The following is a 19,593-nucleotide window of genomic DNA, read 5'->3' on the forward strand; positions in this document are numbered from 1 at the left end:
GAGGTCGGCTCGCTAGCACCAACCGAAGAGGCCACCCCGACCCGGTGGGACACCAGAGAGTGCTTCTATATATTACCGTTTGTGTTGCGGGGAATGTCGTTGCCACTACACGAGTTTTCTATGTGGCCTGCTCTTCTACTATCACACTATATCGGCAACGCGCCTTGGCGCGAGGATGCCGATCCCAACGATATGGTCAACCGATGGAAGATCAAATGGCATGATGTATCAGTATGAAGGCAAGTTTTAGCACATGTAACAGAACAACTGATTATCTGGCCGGTTCAAGAGTAAGAAGAAACATTCAATATGTACCAGAAGAGTAACATCGATCATCAAGTTAAACATGGGCATGAGACTATCAAAGTTAACCCGTGCCAGAAGCAAGGCAGCATCCACTACGGTCATACGAATAGAAAAACTAATTAGTTAACATTAAGTTCAGTAATATGAGCAGAAACATAAGAAAGAAAAGGCCAACAATGGCAATGGAGGCAATAAAACTACGAAGCCATAGTTAGGCATACAATAGATAGCTTGGCTCAATTGCCTCCATGAGTGCCATTCCATATGAACTTGATGTGAATAGTTTGTGATATAGATGACCACAAAATTATTTTTGTATAGGCAATGCACTTGAGATTTGCTTTTAAAGCATATGGACAGTGAGCGATGGTTTCCCCCTTCTAATCTTGGAAGGCGAAGACCCAGATCTGTTATTCTTTGATCCCTGCCGCCTCGAAAAAAAAATTAAGACCAAGAGGATTGTTGTCAGCTTGGACCTAGCAAGATATGTCATAGTAATCATTAAGCAATCACATTGGTAAGCAACACTGGAGGGCACAGTAGAACCAAATATATACATGTTGACCATATCTTAATCATGATAGATCCAGTTTTCTGAAAATATAAACAACGAAGCTTCTATCAAGCCTAAACCCACTACTGGAAGCAAAGTAAATTTCCTTATATGCAGTGACTCTACCGTCAGTTTGGTTTGTTTGCCTGTGTGGGTGTTGACTTGCTTCAGAAGTCATAGATACAAATAGAAGCATAATATGTGGTTTTAGAAAATATATCAAGTTCTAAAGATAAATAAAACTACTTTCAGTATATATAGTAGATGCCATTGCAGATAGCACTCCAATACTAACATTAGAAAAGGTAATCTGGTTTTGGTCACACCATCAAAAAATTAGATAAACACCAGATGGCAAACAAAATACATGTTAAGCCTCCATCCTTGTGATTATTGTTTTTCTTGTTCCAGAGCTCCTGTACAAATGATTTACATGGTGATCCGGAAAAAGTTGAAGCAAGCATATAAATAGTGACCCTCCTAGTGAGTGAACAAAATGTAAAAAAAACTCATTTTCATTTAGTGCAAACTATGATTCAATCTTTCTTCCTTTTCCAACAAAAATGTTAATATTCAGAAGGTAGTTGGAGACAGGGCTACACCTTATGAAGGTTTTAATCTTACGGTTCAATGAATTGCATAGGCAGAGCACACAGTTGATGGATTCAAACTATTTTTAAGAGATGATGTGGCAAGGCTAAGAAGATGAAAATAATTAAGAAGAAAAGTTCATGCTCAACAACTTACAAAGATTTAACTGGGTAGTGCCTCATGGCAGTCATCAACCTTTGAGCCGTAGAACCGTAAGATCAAACTGAGACTCAAGCCTGCATAACCATAGCAAGAAAAGGATCATCAACAAAGAGGACAAAGTGAATCAGGAACCAGTTCCTGGTTCCTCTAAAAAATCATTCTAAATGACAAACTGTGAGAAGAAAAAAGAACTGGTCTAATGACATAGATGTGTTAAACGGCAAACACTACCAAGTCAGATCAAATACTCAGCCTATTTCTGTCCCTTTTCAATATTAAGAACGATTATTAAGTAACCAGGTACATAACAAAAACAAATAATGCCTACATAGTAGTTCATCTCTCTTAATACATCTACACTGATTTTGATGTATAGTTTAGGACCAATGGAAAACCAGAAAAACACAAACAACTCACACAATAAAGCTAAAACTAAATACTGCACGCCGTCGAGACCTATCTGGCGTGCAACATCTGTCACTACAGAAGGACATCGGCGTCAATCACAGCGGTAGGGCCATCAGCATAGCCAACACGAATTGCAGGCCGAACCACGGTCGCAGCTACTGACTCCAACATATTTTTGAACGTAGATATGATACATGATTGAGAATACCTAATCAGTAAAGCACCACTACCCAACCATAAACATAGAGGAAGTAATATGAGCCGAAATCTCTAATGGCATGAAAAAATTAGAGCATGTTTGACATATCATTTTAAACTACAAATATGAAATAAACTACAGCCAAGAAAGAAAACTAAGTAGCTAGAGAGCATACACTGCTTTCTAATAGGAAAGAAGGTAATTTAACTGGCAAGGTACTGCCACTGACTCCAACATGAAAGAATGAAGAAAACTTTTTTAATCAACCTCTGCCATGCTCATGTTTCTTTTGTAGTCAGTAGAGTAGTTGCAACCATGCGCATATCACTAAGCAAAAAAAAGAGAAGGTCACGACTTACTTAATGTTTGACGGCGGCAAGAGCCACGATGGCATCGGCGGCGGTGGTGGCGTCCGATCGCCAACAACCATGCATATATCAAGTGCCATGATATGTGAGGCAAGACATAGGAATACAAGAGGGAAACAAAACAGAGGCACACATGATGCATACTTTACCATACAAACTTAAGGCAGCAAGAGAGGCCCCTATAACTTGCTGGGAGCATGTCTTTCTAGTATAACAAAGTGCAGCTTACTCTTAACCAGATTAAATCAAGGACCAACAACAAACAATAAAAGATCAAGAACAACTCATATGCAATAAAGGTATGAGAGAGAAGAAATCTTTACATAAGACGACTATAAACACCGAAGCATAAATAAGCAACACCTTTAAATACAAATAAAAAGGATCCAGGGTTCATTGCATAGTGGGCTCAGATCTGACTTTCCTCGATCATATAACCTACCCCCGTCTCTTATCACCAGATCAATCTTTTTATACAGTGGAGCTTCCCTGGTTATCACTCAACAAGAATGACCATCCAAGGACAGAGCAACAAGTATCACAGGATCAAAAAGGATTCTAGAGACAAGAGGGAGGATTCAACTTGATACCCACATGTGCCTCGATTGCTCGAAGGCACACTTATTTCAGACACGGCTAATCATCATCGCCCCAGCACGAAAGCCATCGGAGCATAAATAAGTAACACCTTTAAGTACAAATAAAAATAGTTCAGGGTTCATTGCATTGTGGGCTCAGATTCGGCTTTCCTCGATCATATAACCTACCCCCGTCATCTTTTATCATAGATCAATCTGTTTATACAATGGAGCTGCCCTGGTTATCACTCAACAAGAATGACCATCCTAGGACAGAACAACAAGTATCACAGGATCAAAAAGGACTCCAGAGACAAGAGGGAGGATCCAGCTTGATACCCACGGGTGCCTCGATTGCTCAAAGGCACACTTATTTCAGTCAAGGTTGTCAGGACCCGAGTGCCTCTGTCTGAAGATCCGATCGCTGCAAATAGGATTCAGTTAATTCAAACCCGTCCGAACAGGCGGGAAACGTCACGAGCCACACATCTTCGATCGCACGGCCGAGACGTCGTCGTACCGCTTCGCCAGTTATGATGACCCGACGAGCGTCCGATCTTCATCGTGTGGCGGGGACTGCCCTGGAGGTCGATGTTCCCTTTCCGGCAAAGACCGCAACGTTTCTCTCCTTTTTGTTTTGCTTTTGATCTTCTTTTTCCTTCCCTTTGTAAGGCTATAAAGCCAGGAGTTGGGATCGAGGTTAGGTATCTTTTTTGTTAGGGTTTCCCCCTTGCCGCCGCCAGTGTTCCTGGTCGGCTAGAACCTCTGTAACGAGCTAGACTCGCTAATCATTCCTCTGAAATTCAAGCTAAACTCCACTAGTTCAGTCTCTGTTTTACTGAATTCCATGCTTGGCGGCGGTGGAGTTGGAGGAGCCGTAAAATCCTTCACTTCCCACCGGACAGACTTGGCGGCAGTGTAGCTGACAGCGGCGGTGCAGGCGGCGGCAGGATCTACGGTCAAGGTCGGGTTGCAGCAAGTGCTATGAGAAATCGAGAGCAGGACAGACAGGACTTCAAGGACTTCAGGGACCATGTGCAAGACAACTTCCAGTCAATGCAGAAGTCTTTGGGGGAATTACAGGGCACACTTAACAAATTTATCTCTAGATTTCCAAAACCACATGAAACCCCACCCATTCCCAAGATATCCCTCAAGGCAGTGGACAAAATCATACACCACAAGGCCCAGTGCTTCGGCCAGTCGATGGCCTCCAAACCCCTCCTACTGCAGGCTCTGTAACTTTGGTGGATAAGCACACTGGAAAAGAACTTAACTTGGATGGCAGCACCAAAATTTCGTACAGGCACCCCCACTTTGCGGACAACAAACTTCTCCCACCTAATGCCAGAGCAACTACTGCAATTCCTAAAATAGGAAACATGCAACAAATCACTCAGTTAGAACAAGAGCAAGCTGAGGAGCAGGTTCAGCAAATAGCTGGCAGAGGGGGCAATGCACAGAGAGATCAAGTCCAAGACAACAGAAGACCTCTGACTTTGGTGAAACCTGCTAAGTATAACATACCGGAGTTTGATGGCAGTGGAACTGACTCTTGGATCCAAACCATTGAAATGTACTTTGAAGCTGCTAGGACACCACTGGAGCAGAAAACTGAAATTGCTGTCACTTACTTAAAGGGGCCAGCAATAGAGTGGTGGAGAGGAACTGGAATTATTGCCAATACCCTACCCTGGTACAGGTTCTGTAGACTGATTGGAGACAGGTTTTCCGAAACTTCAGTATGTGACAATGTCAGAACTTTTCATGCTCTCAACCAAACTGGGTCTGTTAATGACTATGTGCTCAAGTTTGAACAGTCCATGAACTTACTCAGGAGGGACAACCCTGCACTGCCTGCTGATTATTACAAAGCTAGTTTCATTGCTGGTCTGAGTGACACTATCCAACATTATGTTCAATGTCATGAACCAGCAGACCTACAAAAAGCTATCTGGTTGGCCAGAAGAATGGAACAAGCTTAGCCCAGCAAGAAAACACCAGTGGCTTATATTAATCAGCCAGTTAGGAGGCAACTTCAGTTGGACCTAGGAAAGCCACCTCCTAACAACACACCTACTGTCATCCAACGGGCCAGAATGAAAGGAATCTGCTACCAGTGCAAAGAACCATGGTTTCCTGGCCACAAGAAAGTTTGCAAATTGGCAAATCAAATGCAGATACAAGCCTTGCAAGAGACCTGCCCTGAGGATGCAGAACTGGTCTACTACACTGCTGATGATACTGAAGCTCCACCTCCCACTGACTTGGATGACACTCCCTTGCAAATCTCCATGCATGCCCTCATGGGAGTCACTTCCTCCAAGCTGAGTTTCACTGTTACAGTCATGTTGGGAGACAGACCTGCAACTGACCTCATTGACAGTGGCAGCACCGCAACATTTGTAACTCCTGCACTTGCAAAGCTGGCTCTGTGTGCTCTTACTCCAACTAAGAAAAAGAAAGTGTTAGTTGCCAATGGAGCAACTCTATGGACTGAATTCATTGCCACCCAGTGCCCTTTTGTGGTGCAAGGAACTAAATTTTCCCATGATTTCCGAGTCCTACAGTTGCAAGGTTATGATGTGATATTGGGAGCTGATTGGATGAAAACTGTTAGTCCTGTCCAGCTAGATTTTGAGGAAATGGAAGTGCAAGTCACACTGAAATCAGGAGAAAAGAAAATCTTCAAGGATGAAAGCTTACCCAGTGAGCCAGTTCAAGAAATGGACAGCATGGAGCACTTATCTGATGACACTATCTGTGGGGCTGTGTTGCTACTAAACAAAATTGCTCTGACAGAACATGAGGACACTGTTGTTCCCCTACCTGTCCAAGAACTTCTAGGTCAGTACAAGGATATTTTTGGAACTCCTACTGATTTACCTCCTAAGAGAAATGTTGATCATGCAATTCCTTTTGAACCTGGTGCAAAAGTTATAAACCAAAGGCCATACAGATTACCTTATCACCAAAAGGAAGCTATGGAAAATATCATTCAGGAAATGATTAAAAATAAGGTAATCAAAGATAGTTCAAGTCCTTACTCCTCTCCTGCAATTTTGGTGAAAAAGAAAGATCTATCCTGGAGACTTTGCAATGACTTCAGAAAGGTCAATACTCAGACTATCAAAAACAAATACCCCATCCCTGTTATTGAGGATTTGTTGGATGAATTGCATGGAGCCACTGTTTTCACTAAGCTTGATCTCAGAAGTGGATACCATCAGATCAGAATGAAGGAAGAGGATATTGAGAAAACTGCTTTTAGCACTCACTGTGGGCACTATGAATACTTGGTTATGCCCTTTGGTTTAACCAATGCTCCTGCAACTTTCCAAATGCTCATGAATACTATCTTAGCCAAGTATCTCAGAAAATTTGTACTAGTATTCTTTGATGATATTTTGGTGTTCAGTAAAAATATGAAGGAGCACATAATCCACTTGCAACAAGTATTTGAAACTCTCAAGGAACACCAGCTGTATATTAAAGCAAGCAAATGTGTCTTTGCTCAGCCTCGGGTGGAGTACTTGGGACATGTTATTAGGGCTGATGGAGTTGCAACTAACCCAGTCAAAATTCAGGTTGTACAGCAATGGCCAGAACCTGAAAATGTCACACAGCTCAGGAGCTTTTTAGGGTTGACAAGTTACTATAGAAGATTTGTGGAAAAGTATGGACTCATTTGCAGGCCACTGTTTAACTCCCTGAAAAAGGACAGTTTCACTTGGGGGCAAGAGCAAGTTCAAGCTTTCAATACCCTGAAGAACAAAATGACACAAGCCCCAGTGTTGGCCCTACCAGACTTCTCCAAGCCTTTCATCTTGGAAACAGATGCTTGTGCCTATGGACTGGGTGCAGTTCTAATGCAAGAGGGGAGACCTATTTCCTTTTTCAGTAAAGCAATTGGCCCTAGAGCAGCTGCATATTCCACTTATGACAAGGAAGCTTTAGCAATTATTGAAGCTCTCAAGCACTGGAAACATTATTTTGCTGCATCCTCTCTCATAATCAGAACTGATCAACAGAGTTTAAAATATATACAAGAACAAAAACTCACCGAGGATTCAGCACAAGCTTCTGGTCAAACTCCTTGGCTACAATTACACTGTGGAGTACAAGCAGGGCAAGAAAAATAAAGTGGCTGATGCCCTTTCCAGGGTGCACCACAAAATTCATGCTCTAATTGCTTCTACTGTCAAACCTGCCTGGGTAACTGAAGTTGTTGACAGCTACAAGAATGACCAAATATGCAAGGATCTCCTAGCTCAACTAACTATAAACCCTGATTCTGTGCCCAACTACACTGTGCAATAGGGTGTGCTCAGATACAAAAATAGAATTGTCATTGGAGCTGATAACACCATCAGAACTAAATTGCTAGCTGCTTTACATAGCTCTGAACTTGGTGGCCATTCTGGTCAAAGAGCTACATACCAAAGAGTTAAGCTTCTCTTCCATTGGCCTGGCATGAAGCAATTTGTTGTTGACTATATTAAACAATGCCCAACCTGTCAAATAAACAAAGCTGAACACTGCAAGTACCCTGGGCTGCTCCAACCTCTGCCAGTCCCAGACTTTGCCTGGTGCCACATAAGCATGGATTTTATGGAAGGTCTTCCTACTTCTCACAACAAGAACATGATTTTGGTTGTGGTGGACAGGTTCACTAAATACAACCACTTTATCCCAATGAAACACCCCATTACAGCTAATACTGTAGCTAAGGCTTTCACTGATAACATCTTCAAACTCCATGGGTTACCAGCTGTGATTGTCACTGACAGAGACAAAATCTTCACTAGCAAGCTCTGGCAGGACTTGTTCAAGAAGTTGGGAATAAAATTACACATGAGCACTTCGTACCACCCTCAGTCTGATGGTCAGACAGAGAGAGTTAACCAATGCTTGGAAAATTATCTCAGATGCATGGCTTTCATCCAACCACAAAAGTGGCTCAACTGGTTATCCCTAGCAGAGTGGTGGTACAACACTAGCTATCACACAGCTCTCAAGATCACCCCATTCCAAGCCTTGTATGGCAGACCTCCTCATATGTTAGCTGAATCTGCTCTTTATCCTGTGGAAGAACTGGAACAGTTCCCTGATGTACTCACTGCTGAACAAACCGCAGCACATATTAAAGAACACCTCTTGAGGGCTCAAGCCAGAATGAAACATTACGCCGACAAGAAGAGATCTGAGAGAACATTGGAAGTTGGTGACATGGTATACCTAAAACTACAACCTTACAGGCATACCACTCTCAGTATCCATAGATGTCCCAAGTTGCATTCCAAATTTTATGGCCCATTCAGAGTTATCCTGAAAGTTGGTACAATGGCTTACAAGCTCCTTCTTCCTGACGATTGCAAACTGCATGATACTTTTCATGTGAGCCAGCTCAAGAAGCATATTGGCCCAATGGCGATTCCAAACCCCAAGCTCCCCTTGCTCAACCCGGATGGAACAATCTTACTAGAACCAGAACAACTGCTCGAACGCAAACTGGTACCGCGTGTGCAAGGCAACATCAGTATCCCCGTGGTTCGATGGCTCATCAAATGGAGTAATCTACCTCTGGAGGAGGCCACTTGGGAGGACGCCACATTCATACAAAAAGTGTTTCCTAATTTCCAGCCCTGAGGACAGGTCTGATCTGGAAGGGGGGGAGTTGTCAGGACTCGAGTGCCTCTGTCTGAAGATCCGATCGCTGCAAATAGGATTCAGTTAATTCAAACCCGTCCGAACAGGCGGGAAACATCAGGAGCCACACATCTTCGATCGCACGGCCGAGACGTCGTCGTACCGCTTCACCAGTTATGATGACCCGACGAGCGTCTGATCTTCATCGTGTGGCGGGAACTGCCCTGGAGGTCGCTGTTCCCTTTCCGGCAAAGACCGCAACGTTTCTCTCCTTTCTGTTTTGCTTTTGCTCTTCTTTTTCCTTCCCTTTGTAAGGCTATAAAGCCAGGAGTTGGGATCGAGGTTAGGTATCTTTTTTGTTAGGGTTTCCCCCTTGCCGCCGCCAGTGTTCCTGGTCAGCTAGAACCTCTGTAACGAGCTAGACTCGCTAATCATTCCTCTGAAATTCAAGCTAAACTCCACTAGTTCAGTCTCTGTTTTACTGAATTCCATGCTTCAGACCACCTGGGTCTGACAGGTTGATCATCATCGCCCTAGCACGAACACTACTGGTCAATTTAGCAAATCCAGGAGCATAACTATACAAACAGAGCATCCACATGTAAACCAGATCATCGCAGGAACTCCTATTATAGAAACCAAACATGAACTCAGCCTGCAAACCCTAGAATAGCATGCATCTACAACTAAAGAGCTCAAGTAGGAACCGATGCATGAGCAGGGAATAGAGCATCAACCAGACGAGCACCACATCAATATAGCCACGGCCATGTCCAATGCAGTAGCCGAAGCAGATGAGCAGGAGGAAGATGGAGCTCACCAAGGGAGGTTGTAGCCGAGGCAGTACTCAGTGGGCACCGAGTTGCGCCTGAACACCGTCCAACCGGCGAGGAACCACGTCGGAGTTACGCCTTGCACTGCCCCGCCGACGAGCCTGCATACCATAGGAAGAAAAGGATCATCAGCCAAATTAGGAACCAGTTCCTGGTGAAGAAAAAAGAACATATTCTGATTCCTATAAAAATCAACTTTAGATGACAACCCCTGGTAAGAAAAATCAAGAAGCAACAATCTTAAAGGGAGTAGCATCGATCCCTAAGCCACACAAGCATCATACAGCAGCAACTACAACCTACACCATAGGGGGGGAATCCATAAATGCAAGGCATAAGTGGGAAAAATTGCAACAGATGCAAGGAAGAATATATTACCAGGAGTCTAAAATAATATTTTCATTCAGCAAGGTGCCATGGCTGAGTATGCTTGCCCATCCTAATTGTCAATCCTTAAGACAAACTATTTTGTGCATAACGGTGAACATTTTTATCTTTCTACAGTAAGAAATAAAAGGTTTATTATGGCATTTCATAAATGATTTAGTCGCGCCTCAACATATAAGAAGTAACAATAAACCAGAAGAAACAATTATGTCTTTGCTTTCCCTCTATATAAGTAAGAATAAAAGGTTTATTATGGCATTTCATAAATGATTTAGTCGCGCCTCAACATATAAGAAGTAACAATAAACCAGAAGAAACAATTATGTCTTTGCTTTCCCTCTATATAAAGAATGTCCTTATTATTCCTAGGAGGCATGTTGCCATCAAGTTTCTTGTTGAACTGCCTAATTTCGACATTTAACAATGATGCATATCATTTTAGAAGACTAAATACCTTGCCACTACAACCATAGTCACCGTCATCAACTTGCACATCCTAATTTTGACATAGTAACCTTTAATAATGATCGGAACCTGTATTGAGAACCTAGTCGCCGTCAACCACTACAACCATAAACAACACAAATAAATGATGTAACCAGCTCATACAAATTTGTGGTTTTTCTTCTCTGCGGAGCTTATACTAATATTTTGTCAGGACCCCGACTCAATGCCACATCGATCTAGCATGTAACACCTCATATCACTTTGCGGCCTCACGCACGGTATCCCCACGGGTGTCGCCTTACCTTTGCCCGGGAACGTTTGCGCCTTTTGGCACACGTATATGACAGTGTCGCTAGCATCCATATGATAAGGAGCCCGGGCTGACATGGCTAGTCGTAAACCCAAAGTGGCACTAACTTACAGGGACAGGCATCCATGACCCAGCATCGAACGTGTCGGTCATCAGCGAGTGAATCCAGGCTGTAGCACTGGGATAACAGGACTCTGGTGAACCGGGCTGTAGCGGGCTAACAGGACTCCGGTATTCATCGCGTGACATTTCCCCGAAGGGACAGACACATGATCGAAGAAGGACACATGCCGGCCAGCCTAAGTGTTCCGGAGCAGTAGCAAGCTACTAGAGCTCAGTGGAAGCACTAGGAGACATTTCCCGGTAAGAGAGACTACTAAGGATAAACAACTAGATAGTCAGATCCCACACATAGCAATACACATTACACGTACGCATAACATGCAAGTATGTGTTGTACAACATGGCATCACAGCATAACTCAACAACTCATATAGATAAAGGCTCAGAAGAGCCATCATAGCATTTATTACAAACAGGGGTCACATGACCCAACATTCAGAGCAATCAAGCAACAAACGGAAGCATTACATGTCTGAGTACAGACATCTATAAATGAAAAAGGCTGAAAGCCTGACTATCTACAACGTCCAATCAAGATCGTAGCTGAGGTACAAGCTACTTGTCGAAGTCCATGAGAACACTAGTAAGACCGAAGTCTCCGCTGCAAAAACATAAATAAAGCAACATGAGTACAAAGGTACTCAGCAAGACTTACATCAGATCCTATCATACATGCATTTGTATCAAGAGAGTAATGTGGGGTTAGTTGCAGCAAGCCAGCTTTGACTCTGTGGCTATCCTGTTCTACGACTACCAAAAACTCTTGAGGTGAGACAACGTACACGAGTCCACTAATCACCACACAATACACTACTATAGATTCATCCCCGTCTCCCTACGAGAAGGCCATCCATAGCACTCACACTTGTCTTGAGCATTTTAGAGTATCCACTTCAAGTTGTCTATGTACCATGTAAGCATCCAAGAAGTCCATAACCGCGGACCCGGCTATTCGAATAGATCATGTTAACCCTGCAGGGGTGTACTTCTTCACACACGCTCTCGCCACTTACCGCCATGTACACGTCATGTATCTCGGCAACCTTCAAGCGGAAGCCTGGCGAGGGTGTCGGCCACGACCTGACTAACCACACAAGACTCTAGTCCAGATTTATCGCCTATTCGGGTTCCATCCGCAAGGAGATCCGGCCGGGGTTTCGCTCACGGCCCCAAACGATGTGTGCAGGGTTCCCGAGCCCACCATCCGGGTGCCACTCGGTACACCAGGCCACGTGTGCCTAGTCTGTCCCAAGCCCACCCTGCCGGGTGCCACTTGGTAGAAAAATAGCACTACCTACAAACACCAGAAACTAGTTGCGACTCCTGGACAGAGACCAAGTTGGTTAATAAGTCGAGAAGGGTCGAGTTACCGGAACCCAATGTGTGGTAGTATCGAGTCATTGGACAACATACATAGAACTTAGTGCTTAAGGACGGTTCCAGTGAGACAACCCACCATGTACTCCTACATGGCCTCTCACCGCTACCTTTACCAAATCGTGTTCACACACTTCACTCTCAGCATCAGAACATATCGTAACACTCCAATTCATTCCCAATGAACCAGACTTGACACAACTCTAAGCAATAGCAGGCATAGCATGGTAGGAACACAACATGGCTCAATCAACTCCTACACATGCTAGTGGGTTTCAACTATTTACTGTGGCAATGACAGGTCATGCAGAGGAATGGGTTCAACTACCGCAGCACAAAGTAGCAGATGAATCGTTGTTGTCCTAATGCAATAACTGAGAGCAGGAGCAAGAGAGTAGGATTGTATCGGAATGAACAAGGGGGTTTGCTTGCCTGGTAGATCAACAGAGGAGGCACTGCTTCACAGACAGGTACTCTGGAACGGTCTCCGGAGCAGGACCTATCGAGAAGGAACAGTGTCGACAATCAATACACAAACATATGCAACAATATGATGCATGAACATGGCATGTAGATGTGATGCTGTTTGAGCTAATGCAACTAGCATCCATTTGGTTGAAATCCATTTGAACCAATGCATCTCCAAATTAAGCCCTTATATAAGCCATTTTAGTGTTTCACTTATACAGTAGGTATAAGTTGGTTTGTCATGCATGAAACTAGTACAGATGGATAGATTGCATATTTCTGATAATTTTTCATATATAAATTATTTCAATCTGAGCTACGGTTGAATTTCTATGAATTTTTGAAGTTTAAATCATTTTCTGGAATTCCTGTTTTAAAATAATTCCAAAAATAAATAATTGCGCCAGCACGACGTCAGCGAGTCAACTGCGCTGACTGGTCAAACCTGACGTGTGGGGTCCACATGTCAGTGACAGGGGGTTAAACAGGGTTAGTTTAATCCTAATTAAAAAGGTTAGTGGCGCTGGGGCCCACTGTCAGTGTCGGGGGGGGTTAATTAACGATGATTAGCCTTAGGCTAATCACCTGGCCGACGGGGCCCACCCGTCAGGCCGGCGAGGTCGTCGGCGGCGACCTCTGGACGCGGCGGCGTCCGTGATACAGGCCACGGGGGCGGCGTCGGAGAGCACCGGGGCGTAGCCCGGGCTCGTCCGCATCCAGGGGAGCAGACGGGAAGCCGCGGGGACGCCGGAGCTCGCCGGGGCGAAGCTCGGGGCGGCGGCCGGAGTTCGGCTTCGAGCGGAAACGGGCTGTGGGGCACGGGGAGGCCACCTGAGGGGCTCGGCGACACCCTCGTGGCACCGGGAGCACGATGGGGTGCTCGGTTTGGGCGGAGGCGGGCCGAGACGACGACGGCGACATGGACGGCGGCGAGAGGCTTCGGCCGTGGTGGGAAGGAGGGCTACGGCGTGCGGGCAGCTAAACGGAGAGAGGGGAACAGTGGCGGAGCTCACCGCGGTTGCAGCGGGCGTCGAAGCGGGCTCGGGGACGCACTGGAGACGGCGGGGCGGCGATGGGGATCCACGGCGGCCGGAGGTGAAGAAGGCGACGGTGATGGCTCCACGGGGCGTCCGGCGAGGCACTGCTTGACGAAGAGGTGGTGGACGACGTGGCGGAGCTACCGGACTCGAAGAGAGGGAGAGGGGGAGGTGGTGGCCGCGGCAATGGCGTGCAGCGGCGACGGCGCGTTCGGGCGGTCGCGTGGGAGATAGACCAGGGGAAGGGGAGGAATGAGAGAGAGGGAGAGAGGTGCGGGGCGGCGCGTGGCGTCGTTCCAGGGCGTCCGGGGCGACGAGGAGGACGAAGCAGGAGGTGGCCGGACACGTGGCCGCGGCCGGCTGTGGCGCGGGCACGCACCTGCTTGGGCGAGGGGGAGAAGACGACAGAGGAGGAGGCGGCTGGGCCGGGCTGGCCAGCTGGGCCGGCCAGGCCGCACAGGAGCTGGGCCGCAGGTAAGTCTCCCTCTTTTATTTCTTTTTCTATTTTTCTGACATATGTTTTGATTTAATTAAAATACTAAATCATTTTATTACCTTATGCCAAATTTTGCAGGAGCTAACTATATTATTCCAGAGCTCCTTAATAAATGGCATAGTTTTTGGACCATATTTTATATATATAACAATATATATCCAAAGCAAATAATTATCGAATTAATCCAAATGGCCAAAATTAAATATCCATGAGCTCCTAAAATATTTGTTTGAATTTTACCTCTGACCAATATTTTCAGAGAGCAACATGAACATTTTCTTGGACCTTTTTGGAACAATTTTTATTTGGGTCATTTTCAGAGATGATTCTGAGGGTTTCACAAATCCTCATTTCAGAATTAAATGGAATTTAAACATGATGCACAAGTGACTAGCTAGTCTAGGTCATACCAGAGCTAGGCATGTGACAACTCGCCCCCACTTGAAAGAATCTCGTCCCGAGATTCAGGGGTCGACGGAAAGAAAGTGGGATACTCCAGTCGAAGACGATCTTCTCGCTCCCAAGTAGCTTCTCTCTTGGAATGATGAGACCACTGAACCTTGAGAAACTTGATGTTATGACGTCGAGTAACACGCTCTGCTTGATCAAGAATGCGAACCGGGTACTCTCGGTATGTGAGGTTATCTTGAAGATCAAGTGTTTCGTGGTCCACTCCGCGGATAGGATCTGAGAAGCAACGCCTGAGTTGAGAGACGTGGAAGACATCATGAACTCGAGAAAGATGTGGGGGTAGTTCCAACTGGTAGGCAACCTCTCCTCGTTTAGCGAGAATGCGAAAGGGGCCAATGTAACGAGGAGCCAACCTGCCCTTGATACCGAAACGATGGGTGCCCTTCAAAGGAGTAACCCGAAGGTAAGCTTTGTCGCCAATTTCATAAGTCATATCCCTATGATGACGATCATACTGACTCTTTTGACGAGACTGGGCTGTTTCCAGATTCTCACGAATGATGCGAACTTGCTCTTCTGCCTCCTGGATCATGTCCGGTCCAAAGAATTGTCTTTCACCGGTTTCTGACCAGTTCAAAGGTGTTCGACATCTTCGTCCATAGAGAACCTCAAAAGGAGCTTTCTTGAGGCTGGATTGATAGCTATTGTTATAAGCAAACTCGGCAAAAGGAAGACATTTCTCCCAATCCATACCGAATGAGATAACGCAAGCTCTAAGCATGTCTTCGAGAATTTGGTTGACGCGTTCCACCTGACCACTCGACTGAGGGTGGAAAGCGGTACTGAAGGAAAGATGGGTTCCCATGGCAGTTTGGAAACTCTCCCAAAAATGAGAAGTGAAAAGACTGCCACGGTCTGAATTGATCTCTAGTGGAACACCATGAAGTGATACTATTCGGGAGATATATAAGTCAGCGAGCTGACTAGCGGTGATACTCTCTCGAACAGGTAGGAAGTGCGCCACTTTGGAGAGACGATCAACGACTACGAAGATAGCATTATTCCCTCTCTTGGTCCTGGGAAAGCCGGTGATGAAGTCCATACCAACTTTATCCCATTTCCATTCAGGAATAGCTAAAGGCTGAAGGGTGCCAGCAGGTCTTTGATGCTCTGCCTTAACGCGACGACAAACGCTACAGTTGGCAATGAACTGAGCGATTTCTCTCTTCATCCTAGTCCACCAGAACCTCTGGCGTAGGTCCTGATACATCTTAGTACTACCAGGATGAATCGTGAGAGGAGATTCATGCGCCTCCTTAAGAATCAACTGCCGAAGATGTTGCTTCTTGGGGACCACCAGGCGGTTCCCAAAGAGAACAACACCTCGATCATCAACAGAGAAACTACCAGCAACACCTTTGGCAATGTTTCTCTTGATCCGGGTAATCCCCGTATCATGCTTCTGGGCTTCTATGATATGATCCACAAGAGTAGGTTTCGCCACCAAGGTAGAAAGGAATCCGTGAGGAGCAATGTGAAGATTAAGCTTACAGAATTCCTCATGGAGAAGTGGTTGGCCTTGCTGCAACATGAGATTGTTGCAATAGGATTTACGGCTTAGCGCATCAGCCATGACATTGGCTTTGCCTGGGGTGTAGGTAATCCCTAGATCATAATCTGTGATTAACTCCAACCAACGTCTTTGCCTAAGGTTCAGATCCGGTTGGGTGAAGATATACTTGAGACTCTGGTGATCGGTGTAGATCTCGCAACGTTTACCAAGAAGGTAATGTCGCCAGGTCTTGAGTGCATAGACTACGGCTGCAAGCTCTAGATCATGTGTAGGATAATTATCCTCATGTGGATGCAACTGTCGAGATGCATAAGCAATCACATGACGATCCTGCATAAGAATGCAACCTAGTCCCTGTCGTGAGGCTTCACAATAGATAACAAAGTCCTTTGTGAAATCCGGTGGCACAAGTACGGGAGCAGAAGTCAGGCGTCTTTTCAGTTCCTGAAAACTGTACTCACACTGTGGGGACCACTCGAACTTTTTATCTTTCTTGAGAAGTTCCGTGAGGGGTTTGGCTACTTTGGAGAAATTTTCAACAAAGCGGCGACAATAGCTGGCTAGACCAAGGAAACTCCTGACTTGTTTAACGGTTTCAGGTGGAGTCCAATCAAGGACGGCCTTAACTCTCTCGGGGTTGACAGTAATGCCCTTACCAGAGATTACGTGGCCTAAGTAGGTCACTTCTGGCAACCAAAATTCACACTTGGAGAACTTGGCATAAAGGCGGTGCTCTCTGAGTTTTTCTAACACAAGTCTAAGATGTTCGGCATGCTCTTCCTCGTTCTTCGAGTAAATAAGAATATCATCGAGGTAAACCACGACGAACTTATCTAAGTACTCCATGAAGATCGAGTTCATCAAGCGGGAGAATGTGGCTGGGGCGTTGGTTAGGCCGAAGGACATGACGGTGTACTTGTACTGGCCATAACGAGTGACAAAAGCTGTCTTGGGAATGTCCCCGTTTCTGATCTTAATTTGGTAGTATCCTAACCTCAAATCCATCTTGGAGAAGACTGAGGATCCAGCAAGCTGATCATACAGGTCGTTGATCCTGGGGAGCGGATACTTGTTCTTTATCGTGACCAAATTAACGGGACGATAATCTACGACCATCCGGTCCGTACCATCCTTCTTCTTAACAAAGAGGACGGGGCAAGCCCAAGGAGAAGAACTAGGACGGATGAAACCCTTTTGCAAGGACTCATCAAGTTGTTTCTTAAGCTCGGCTAGTTCTAAAGGTGCCATCTTGTAAGGTCTTCTGGAGATTGGAGCAGTTCCTGGGATAAGATCTATGACGAACTCTACATCTCTGTCAGGTGGAACACCTGGCAGTTCTTCTGGAAAGACATCCGAAAAGTCACGGACTACCGGGATATCTTCAAGGTCTGGAAGAGGGCTGGCATTAAGAGAATAGAGCTGACGCTTTGCAACTCTAGTGGAGACAGTGACTATCTTGCCAGATGGGTGTGTAAGCTGAACAGATCTGGAGTAACAATCAATCTTGGCATGATGAGCTGTCATCCAGTCCATACCCAAGATGATGTTAATATCTGAGGACTTGAGGGCTACAAGTGATGCAAGAAATACAAGTCTATCTACAAGAATTTCATTACCATGGCTGATTCTGGTGGTCTGCCATCTAGACCCTGGGGTTTGGATTTCAAGCGGAGTTGGCATATCACAAAATGACATGTCGTGCAAACGAGCATAGCCTTCAGAAATGAAGGAGTGGGATGCTCCAGTATCGAATAGAACTGATGCTGGGTGACAATTGACAAGGAGTGTACCAAGAACGACATCCGGATCATCATGGGCGTCTTTAGCTGAGACGTGATGCACACGTCCACGTTCAGTGCGAGCTGGCTTGGCACTGATCGTCTTGCTCGATGGCTTAACATAGCCAACATACTTCTCGGGCTAGGGTGGAGCATAACTAGCTTGAGAGCAGTCACGTGCATAGTGTCCTGGCTTCCCGCATGTGAAGCAAGTTCCCGAGGTTAGACGTGGACCCGCACTAACAAGCGGTCTACCAGTAGGCATGGGTGAAACATACGACTGAGCTGGGTGAGGCACCACATAAGATGACCTCGGTGTATAACCGGAAGGAAGAGCGGAGTTTGGAACCCAAATCCGGCGCTTCTGAGAACTAGAGCCAGAGGAGGATCCCAAATCACGGGTGTGCTTACGAGACTCCTCGTAAGTGAGCTGAGCTGTCTCTGCATTGATGGCCTTGTTCACAAGGGCTTGGAATGTATCACAATGATGCAGGTGGAGATCACGACGCAACTTGGGGTTGAGACCCTTCCGGAACCTAGCCTGCTTCTTGGCGTCCGTGGACACTTCTTCTGTGGCATAGCGGGCAAGGTTCTCGAACTCTCTGCTGTAAGCATCAACAGCCATCTTATTCTGGGTGAAACTACAGAACTCTTCTCTCTTGCGATCAAGGAGGGCCTGGGGAATGTGATGCTCGCGAAAAGCCTCAGTGAAATCCCTCCAGGTAGGAATCTGGCCAGCTGGAAGCATAGCCTCATAGTTCTGCCACCAAAGACTAGCAGGACCTTCCAAGTGGTATGTGGCATAAGTGACCTTGTCATCTTTAGCTACGCTCGCGGAATGCAGCTTATGAGTGATGCTACGGAGCCAGTCATCTGCATCGAGTGGCTCGATGGAATGATGAAAGGTAGGTGGGTGCAAGCGAATGAAGTCATGAATGGTCGCATACTTATTGGACCGATGTGCGGTGTTCTCCTCGATACGTGCCAACAAACGGTTAGACTCACGCTTGTTCCTCTCCATTTCTAACATGAACTCTGTCAACGAAGGCGGGTTGGGAGGATCCTTATCCCTACCATCTCCATGGTTCTGGCTATGAACAATAGAACTTGATGACATCCTGAGAAACGAAACCAGGAACGGAGTCAGCATCAACTATAGACTGTAGAATGTAGGACAAGGAATTAGTATCTCTCGAACTCCTAGGGAAATTCCGGCAGCATAACGGCAGTAAAATGCTCAGAATGAGACATCCTACTAAAAATGGGGTGGTAACATACTCATCAGCATTACTCAAGGTTCTGAGATCATACTAAACAGACTACACCGGAAATACTCAAAACTGGGGTATGACTCTGATCAACCAATCCTATGGGACTACGGAGTAGTAACACGTGATCCTGATAGACGGAAGAGGAAGCCTAGTTCCTTAACCCCGTAGGAAAGATAGGACGACTCAGATCAGAAGGCCATGAGGTAAAGGAGTAAAAGGAGCCTTACGTTCCTTCCCACAATCAATTCCCTTACATAACTAAAGAATT

At 45.7% G+C, this 19,593-nt stretch overlaps 1 long non-coding RNA gene across 2 annotated transcripts; it reads right to left on the reverse strand.

Moving 5' to 3' along the window:
• Positions 1-355: 355 nt before the first annotated feature.
• LOC119268358 lies at positions 356-8,846 on the reverse strand. 2 transcript variants are annotated; one of them, XR_005133126.1, is made up of 3 exons: positions 2,579-8,846; positions 1,227-1,686; positions 356-730 (listed from the first exon to the last, which is right to left on the reverse strand). It is a non-coding gene; the product is annotated as an uncharacterized LOC119268358 (long non-coding RNA). The 2 variants fall into 2 exon arrangements; XR_005133125.1 differs by lacking the exon at positions 356-730 and having other exon boundaries at positions 849-1,686.
• Positions 8,847-19,593: the final 10,747 nt, after the last annotated feature.

The sequence above is a fragment of the Triticum dicoccoides genome, chromosome 3A (assembly GCF_002162155.2).
Source record: "Triticum dicoccoides isolate Atlit2015 ecotype Zavitan chromosome 3A, WEW_v2.0, whole genome shotgun sequence".
NCBI classification, from domain to species: Eukaryota; Viridiplantae; Streptophyta; class Magnoliopsida; order Poales; family Poaceae; genus Triticum; species Triticum dicoccoides.